The sequence below is a fragment of the Mytilus californianus genome, unplaced genomic scaffold, assembly GCF_021869535.1.
Source record: "Mytilus californianus isolate M0D057914Y unplaced genomic scaffold, xbMytCali1.0.p SCAF_13, whole genome shotgun sequence".
In the NCBI taxonomy this organism is placed as follows: Eukaryota; Metazoa; Mollusca; class Bivalvia; order Mytilida; family Mytilidae; genus Mytilus; species Mytilus californianus.
Window position 1 is genome coordinate 29,135,907 of NW_026262615.1, and position 9,774 is coordinate 29,145,680.

The 9,774-nt window shown below is 29.8% G+C and overlaps 1 long non-coding RNA gene across 1 annotated transcript; it reads left to right on the top strand.

Annotated features, from left to right (window-relative positions):
* Positions 1–4,518: 4,518 nt before the first annotated feature.
* LOC127723801 (uncharacterized) lies at positions 4,519–9,385 on the top strand. Its single transcript, XR_007992260.1, has 3 exons — positions 4,519–4,686; positions 6,957–7,060; positions 9,298–9,385. It is a non-coding gene; the product is annotated as an uncharacterized LOC127723801 (long non-coding RNA).
* Positions 9,386–9,774: the final 389 nt, after the last annotated feature.

The following is a 9,774-nucleotide window of genomic DNA, read 5'->3' on the forward strand; positions in this document are numbered from 1 at the left end:
TAAATGCTGAATTTGTAAAGATAGAGGAAAATTTATACTTCAGCCCACACTGCGGCCAATGTGTATTTTGTATATAAAGTTGCACATTGACTGTTTTTAAAAGAATGGTGTAAAATACTATGCTCAATAAATATGAATTTGTTTCTGTGTTTGCTTTGACCAGTAATGCAAGTACATCTGGGAACTAAAGTCTTGATATACTCTAAGTTAAATTTTGCCTTATATGGAAGTTTTTGATTATATACCCCGAAAATACCACAAAAAGACTTTTCAAAGGCTTTTTAAGCAGTTTCATACAAAAAAAAAAAACCCAACAATTATGTTTTGTTTTACTAAATCTGTGTTTAAATTACTTGTAAAATTCACAAACTGTCAATGACAACCATTCTACAGAAATTCCTGTTAACCCAACATCAGGATGGTTTCTTCGCCAACACTAGACAGCCAAAACTGAAGAAGGAAATTGTGCCAAATATGAAAAAAATAAGACTGGGTATGACCAAACTTTGCATTTGGAAGATTAAAGTAACAATTTAGAATCTTTTAAAGCAATTATTTAACATAGCAATCCAATTACAAACAGTTTAACACTAGTTTCATAGATGAAGGGTATGTAATCCTGAAAAGTTGTCTAGTATGTTTTTTAATTAAAGAAACGCAATGAGTTATGTAAAAATAAATGAATATCTTCATACGGTCAGATTATTCGAGTGTTAAAATACTTGAAAAGTGCTTATTTAAAACTTGATCTACAACTTAACGTGGGGAACACAGCTAAAAAAATACACTATGTCAAAGGGAGGTAATTCTGAATTTCCATATGATTTTACACATTATTAGAAGAAATATGTGCAAAATGTGATGTAAATGGGGAGAATATTTATGCCTTTCATTAATATCATAACTCTCAAGTGTAATTTCTATAGTTTCTTTCAATCTGGACACAAAACTGATTTTTTACCATATACCCCATGCTTCCTCCCACAGTACACTCAGTGCATCCTGGATAGCCGCAGTTAAACATAGAATTTTGTATAAAAAAAACTTTAACTGGTTCCAAAAAGCTTCCATTGCATTAATATTTACAGGAAATGAGCTTTGTGGTTATTGTGTGGCCTTGAAAAAGTACAGTGACAGAGTGCATATTTTCCTATAGGGGTAAATTCAGTAAAAAATCTCCCATTGACTTTAATTCTAATCTATGTCTTGAATTAAATTTATACCTGTTTTACCTTTAGAAATTAGAAGCTTTCATATATCATTCATGAAAGTACAAATGTAGCCCCATCTTTTGCAACAATAAAAACATAGGGTCATGCGGCATTTTCGGGCATTCACATGGCCTTGTAAACAAACACTGTAGATTCGCACTTAATTCCTTTACTGACCCCCATTACCTTTCAACCCTGTAGTAAAAAGAATTAGTGCTTTCAGTATTCATTTTTTTATTTTTTTAACTCTAGTTTTGATCCATCTATCAACAAATATTTATTACAAACACTATCTACCAATCAGAAGAGCACAGGACTTCAGTTTAATACAGAAAGCTCTCCCCCAAATGGGCGGTCCGTGATAGCGTATATTTATTTACTGAATTTACCCCTATTAGATATGTTCACATCTTGTTAATGATCCAGTTGGCACATTTCATGGTCTATACATGTAATGAGGATTGGTGAAGAAATATACACATACGTGTTTGTGTGTTATATAATTACTTTAAAACCATCTTTTTTTAAATGAAAAATAAAGAAATAAAGCCTTGAATAATATTTACAGATCTATAAATGCGAAAGTTTTATATAACCTTTGTGTACTTATTACCCTGTTCACTGTTAGATACACATGTATAACTTCCTGGTAAACATGGTAAATCAAAAATGTATTTATAAAATGACTTATCAAATATAAAGTTTCCGTTATATGTCATTGTGATGGATAAATTGACAACATTCACGGAGTTAGTCTTTCTGTTGTGGAACATTCTTATATATCACGGTATGTTATATTTCCAACAGAACTTCATACGATTTTATAATCATAAACACTAAACGAAAGAAAGGAAACATGTTCATTGACATTTTGACGTTGTATATTTTGAATTTTGTAAGCGGATCGGCGAACCTTTATTTTGCAACCTTTTTTCTGATCATTTCTAAAACACATCACTTGGCACATGTAGTAATCCTTTCATCTGCACTGGAATTTTGTTAAACATTTTTGAAGTACAAGTAAAATAGTTATCATGGGATTGTTCATTTACTTTCTTCTCTTAGCTTAGATGTTGACAAAAAAAAAAATGAAAGTGAGATGGGGGAATACTCTGGATATATGCATTTTGTAATCAAATATACAATCATTATACTTTGATTTTTCTTCGACTGTAACGATCCATTCTAATAGCTTGACGGCCATTTCAACGTGTTTATTGAGGCGCATTGAAAAGAAAAGATAAAGAGTAATGATCTGTCAAATCTGAGTCAAGCCATATATGCCAGTACTAGAAAATTCCGAAGAGTTTCGAATAATTGTTACATTTAATGAATAGTAAATTAATTGCAACGGCATTTTAACTAAATGTCGGTTGTTGAATACCCTATATTTATTTCTTCTTGTTTTGTTTTTGTATATTTTGTTTATTCATATTGAATAAAAATCCCACGAAGACAATCAATTTGATATGTCGGAATGAAGGAAGATCAAAACGCAACCGAATAAGACAATATTTATACGTAATATTTTTTTACATGAGCCATATCGGAGAATCTACTTTATTTACATTCATATAGATAAATTTATAAAAATATTCATTGGCACAAAATAATCGATCTGCAAATTATGATATTTATTGTTCTGATATTTATAGGTTTCATAACGAGTAAGAATGGGATATCGCTTGATATCAACTTTAGTTATTTAATTTCAATATAATATTAAACGAGCCTTCGGCGAGTTTATTATTACAATTTAAATTAAATAACGAGAGTTGATATCAAGCGATATCCAATTTTCAATAGTTGTTAAACCTATTTCTCTTATGGTCAACACTCTCTATGTGTAAAATTAAAAATTCCGCGAAATGTTGATCTAGTTTTTTGCACATTCCAGTATGACGTCATATGTCCTTTTCCGGTGTCAAACTTTAACATCAGACATTGTAAGACTTTTTGTACGCTTCAGAATGTAATAAAATTTGGCAAAAAGAAGATTGTCAGGTGAAATTTGTGAGTGGTTTGTATATTATTGAATAAATCACAATATCCGTTCCCATTGACGAAATGTCCATTGTCCTAACCTTTGAAAGTCATAATTGACCTAATGAATAACCAATCGAAATGCCGTATTATTATCTTGTGATGCTTTAGGTGTAATACCACCAAATCATAGTACATTTCATCCGGTTACATACGAAAAAGGGTCGAAAAAAAATATTCCCTTGAATTTGACAGTTGTAGGAAATTAATCCTACATTTCAATTCAGTAAATATCTGGGCTGGGTCATAAACATGTATCTTTGGTGTTTCTATAGAATATTTTGGAAACTTGAGGTAACATGGTTACTAAAGCTTGTAAACAGTTAAAAAAGAGGTGAAAATTTAATTGATTAACTTCCAGTGATGGTTTTTTTCTTATATGCAATGAAATGTTATGTGAAATTTTGTCTGTAGTACTGAACTGGATAAAACTCTATCATGCCAAGTATTTCTTTATTCGAAACAAAGATAAATTCTGCACAATTTTTTTAAAAGTGCGAATTTAACATAGACTAATAGAGGAAAATCAATGGGGTATTACACCTGAATAAGCAAATCAAATTAACTCAGATTTTCGTATCACTTTTTTGAATCACACTCCGTGCAGTGTGATACGAGAAATATTTATTCATGCAAGAAATAGACAACAGGCCACAACCATAAGAGAAATCAGTTTTTAATTCAGTTAAATTGATATGTTATGTAATATATGGATTTTATTATATACTTAGTAGTAAATACAGGTAAATTGTATGTGTAATACAATTGAATACAATAGTGATGTATCAGCAATCCGTGATGATTATTGATATCAGTATTGGTTGCAAAGGTTTTATCAAACCCCTAATCTGTATGACGTCACATAATCAATATCAGTCACGATTGCAGACTTTATCAAACCCCTAATACGTATTACGTCATGTCTCGTAAAAAAGTACATAAGAGAGATTAGTTGTACTTCAGGTACATGTATATAATATGTGTATATGATATGGTTTTTTCACTATCACACATCGTATCAACCTCAACCAATATAATCCCTTGAGCAGAGATCTTGGTGTTTCGGGTTGATACAGGAGTGATATCGAGAAGCCATACCGGTATGATATTTTCTATGTATATGGTTGATGCTGAAACAAAATGGATTGATTTTCATCTTTTAGGCTTAAAAACAATAACAAAACTTTTGTTGAAAATATCAAAATATAGTAATGAATTATTAACCTGTTATTTTTACAATTAGTATACACAAGTTCAAATGTTCAACACACGGACAAGGCAATTACTTGGCAAGAAGCTAACGCTGTGTGCGGGGAAAACGGATTAGAAGACAATGAACAAAAGATAAAGCATAGCGGAATTCCGATTGAAAATGAGGTTTGGATAGGAAAAGCAGTCTACCGTGAACTGACTCCGTGGATTGAAGTACTTGGTATGTATTGGTATGAAATAAATGGATATGGTACATATTTTTTGTGAACGTTGACATACCAGATTTAAATTAGATGAATTGAAAAAGTCAGTGATTGTTTTGTGGCAGCTACTAAAATGACAGCATATGTATATTACCAATGTTCATTCACATTTAATGACAGCGGGTTCACCAAAATATCGATTTATGTTTTGTTCTCTTTATTCTATCAATACAAAAATGCCTCTTATCTGTATTTAGCAAAAGAGTGAGAAATTAAATCATTTGGAAAATAGACAAACACTCCTGCAATTTAAAAGAGTTTTTGATAATATACGATGTATCATAGCTTGAAAGCAAATTGAATTTTCTGTATAAAAATCAAAAGATCAATTTTTATCAGTTGGTAGCAGTGTGTAAAAACTGATGTTGCGAGAACAATAGAAAAGTGGTCCTTATCTTTATAAAGGAGACACTATTAATAATTTGTTTAGTTCAGTACGCACAGTGTTTTGAAACTGCAATAGATATTTCCAAAAACAAAGATTTATTTTAGATGGTAAAAACGATCAACCAAATGCATATGAAAACAACACGTTATAAATTTCATGCGTCCGAGGCGCTTTTCTGGATTTACCTTCATTAGGAATCGCTCAAAACCGAATGTTTAAAAGCAAAGAATGTATAATAACATAAACAGTTGAAGTCTGAATACCATTATTTATCAAAATGCACTAGAAGCTTGTTACACTGATGTCTTAAACATTGTAGTCTGTTGCATATTCATAAACATATTTGGAAAAAAATCATGTTCTTACAAAATAGAATATTCATTCAATATACATATTATCTAAGTATTCCAAATAGTTCTAAAAATGGAAAAAATCTCCGAAATATCACTTTTGTCAAAACGACGTTTTTCGAGAACAGGAGCCTTCAATACTAAAAGAGTGTCCTTGTGTGAATATATTGATCAGAAAATAAGATATGTTTAAATTGAAATATTAAAGGAAAAAAAGAGTTGAACATTTAACTATTTTTAAAACAATTGTAGGAGAAGGCGTATCAAATCTTATACATATATGTGCGATCTTCTCGATTTATTTGCGGATTTTTTTTTTAATCAGAATAAGGTGTGTTTGCATTTCACAAGTAAATTGAAGTTATTGAATGCTACATCTTAAATGCATTTCAATAGAACTTTCTGATATCGCTTTCTTAAACCTTTTTCGGATAGCTGTATATAAATTCGGAGCATTGGCATTTTTCGGAGTCAAAAATTGACTGCGGCTGGTACATGAGAAACGTATATTTACCAAAAGCAACATGTCAGACGTTTTTTTTTCTTCAAAACACTACTAAAACCTTCTGTGTTTACCCTTATGATATATATTACTATTAATCAAAACGTTTTCATATGAACTAATCATCAGTAGATGCTCTCAAAGATTGTGACAGATTTATTGCAGAACCAGGCGATAATATTTTGTCATTATATTTTCCACGGTTACGCAGGATGTATTTAAATACGTAGTTTATTGTCCAATTTTTCACGTAAATGTATATAAGGAATCCAATTAGATTAAGATAATTAAATTATTAATAAGTAAACCCAGAAAATCACACATTTAACAGAATTAAGTGTTTTCGAAAATTTACAAAAAATGCACAAAATAAAGTAGTGATCTGATTTTTTTGATGATCCTTTTGGTATATTCTTTTTTTTAACCATACTAATACGAAATTGTGTCCTCAGAAGGATCATTTCACATATTTAATCGCTTCATAAAGACTGACAATCAAACACCAGCGTACTATCTCGCTGTTATTATTTTTTGGGATACATATTGATAAATAGACGAATTAATTAGCCACTGTAATAACAAACAGTTATGACTTCTTGAACAAAATGAATTTATATGGATAACAATTCAGTCGAAAACTAATTCAAGAATTTACAGGCATACCTTTTTGATATATTTCATCTTCATCCCTTGTCTTATTTAATTTAGAATTAAACACAACTACACATAAACATATCAAAAACGTATAACAAAATATGTAATTCTCCCAATATTGTTTAAAAAAGTTCATTTAGTTTCTTAATCATGTCAATGTTATTATTGTGAAATGTAATTACAATATAACCAAAGTTGTCTATCATATATAGAACTGTATACGGTACTATACTATACTTTCTTTAAAAAGAAAAAAATTATGAATTGTAAAAAAAAACAGGTCATCAGGAACATGAGTAAGATTGCTTATTATTTAAACCTTGATGTTTTTAGGTTGTAATCCACAAACGGACAATGATATTGTCTACACAGCTGACTCCGTTGGTCATTGTCAAATGCAATGTGACGTAGAGAAGGTATTTGGATATAACAGTAAGGTAAGCTACATCTATCCATGAGTTTTTACTGTTATTTGGTTGCTGCTTTTTTGAGGTATTGTCTTTATCTTCTGTTATTATGAAACTTGTTTTGATGTTGCAAATCTGCTGAAGAATATAAAACGAGATATGAATATGTGTTAATGACACAGTATCTTAACGATATAAATAACTAAAGAGACACATAGAGGTCAACATCAAGTTGCCTGGAGTTAATAAGTGTCTATACAATAAGCCAATCTTTCAAGTGTCTTCAATCTGTTTTTAGATTGAAATGAATTAATCAGAAACCTAAAAGAACCAAACTTAGAACCAAACTTAAACAAACGTTACATGTAAGCAAAAATATGAAATTGTCGAAATAATGATAAAAAAACCCAATAAGGACATGACACTATACACACAGTGGTATACAGTTTGATTTTTTCATTACCAGTGGGACGAAACTCCTACTAATTGACTGTAAGTACCAGGAGTGCTAAACAGTTTGTTGGTAATTATTTGCTAAAAGCATACAAGGAGGAATATGTAGCTATACTATTAGCTATGTATAAACTTTTAAATCAACTAATGCATCATCCTCGTGTAAAACTGTGCTTTAATCAAACATTCGATGGCCTGTTTGTTGATACTCTGATCTTTTCAATATGTTAAATGAGAAAGCAAATTTTGTTCCCGTAAGCAACTGAACGTAATGACTTTAATAAACGGTCATCAACTGGACTGTTATGAATTGTAACGTATTCATGAGCGCTTTTCTGATTTGTCAGAACCCATTTGAATAACTAGTGGAAGTATGCTTAGCAGAAAAACGTGTGTAAATTCATGTTGGTACTGCTTAATGTTATTTAAAACCTTCAAATGAAATTCATTTTGTTCCGATATTATCCGATGAAATACATCTAGAACCACGTGGCATGTCAAAATTTTATGTTAAAATGACACTCAGACACTGTATAGTCTACACAAATAAAGCCAGTTATAAATAAGAAACATTTTTTCAATAAATTTTTATCAAACTGTATGTAATGTCAATATATTTAATACTTGAATGCATTTTACAAGACAAATAAATATACATAAGGTATATGTAACTTTCCCTACAGTTTATAATATTCAATGAATGGAGATATAAATTGTTCCGATATTATAAAAGAGGTATAAATTGTTATTAATATTATAATGGAGGTATTTATTGTTATTATTAATATGATTAATATTCATCATTAAATTATCAAATTATAATTATAGTTAACTAACTTCAAGCGAATTCCATGAATAGTACTGAATTTACGGCCGTCGATAATCTGAAAAATTCATGAAGACGAAAAATGACCTAATAATATTTTGCCTGTATCAAGTCAGGAATTTAATAGTTGTTATCCATTCGTAAGATGTGTTTGAGCTTTTGAGTTTGCCATTTGATTAGAGACTTTTCATGTTGAATTTTCCTCGGAGTTCGTTATTTGTGTTATTTTACTTTTTTTTTATATTTTTGCGATAAAGTTAAGATCAAAACGACCGTTTCAGACACAAATTCGTTTAAAACGATTTTATCCTAGTCTATACATTTTTTTGGAAATGTGACTAAAACAATATAAAATCTGCTATATACACCGGTTGCCGTACAGAACAAATATAAGGATAAAATTATGTATAATTGACTGGGAGCAAGAAAGTGTTCATCTGGCACAGTAGGACTAGAATATTTTTGCGTATCAATACTACTATTCTAAAATTCAGATACCTATAGTTTCAAACAGTATATAAACAATATATGTATATAGTATATTCATTCCATATTACAAATTGTGTACAGTTTTATCGCGCCATACGGTTGTCAACAGGCTTTGCATTCTCTGTTTGGCCAAGAAAAGGATTTTTTTATTTATTTAACACAAAGGTAATATCGACAAAGTTAATGCAACCTAATGAAAATTATTATAACATTTTCTTAATTATGTCCGTAAATATATTTACGGAAAAAATAAATATACATAAAAACAAATCAGCACATTACTGTGCAATTGTTTGAGGATAATTATTCAATTAAATTAAATTTATTTTTTGTATATTTTTCATAGAATATTGGATTTTGGTTAGGAATGTTCTTCCTATCATTTTTTTTCGAACTTATACATGACGTGATGAAAACTTATATATATATAATATTGTTTTTTGAGTCAATATATTATCAATATAGAGTAACGCATAATTTTATATTCTATATATTCAAGGAAGAAAATAAGAATTGTGTCTGCCTTACTAAAGGGGTTCCAATTGTACAGACCAGCGCATGTCAGATTTCAAATGGATTTTTGATATATAGATGTAAGTTTTATAAGATGATCGGTTTTTTTTATTTCAATATATGCATTGTACATATCATTTTTTCTGTTTATCATATTTTATGCTCAATTTTTGCCTTTTGAATTAAATAGTTGAATTTGTAAACCCTTTCTTAATTTTAAAAGCTGTACATTATGTACTTCAATCCGTCCTGAACTGAAATGTAAGTTTATTTCATGCTAAATAAGTAAGCAACTGAAAGCATAAGTATCCACCAGAGAGCTTTGTTAAATGGACTGATATTGCTTAAAAACTGGTTAACTAGATTATTATAGGAAACAAAATTTTAATACTTTTCTCAGTGCAATTTCTTGGATGAGTATAATTACATTTCAAAGCAGTTTTTATGGCAACTCTAGAGGATA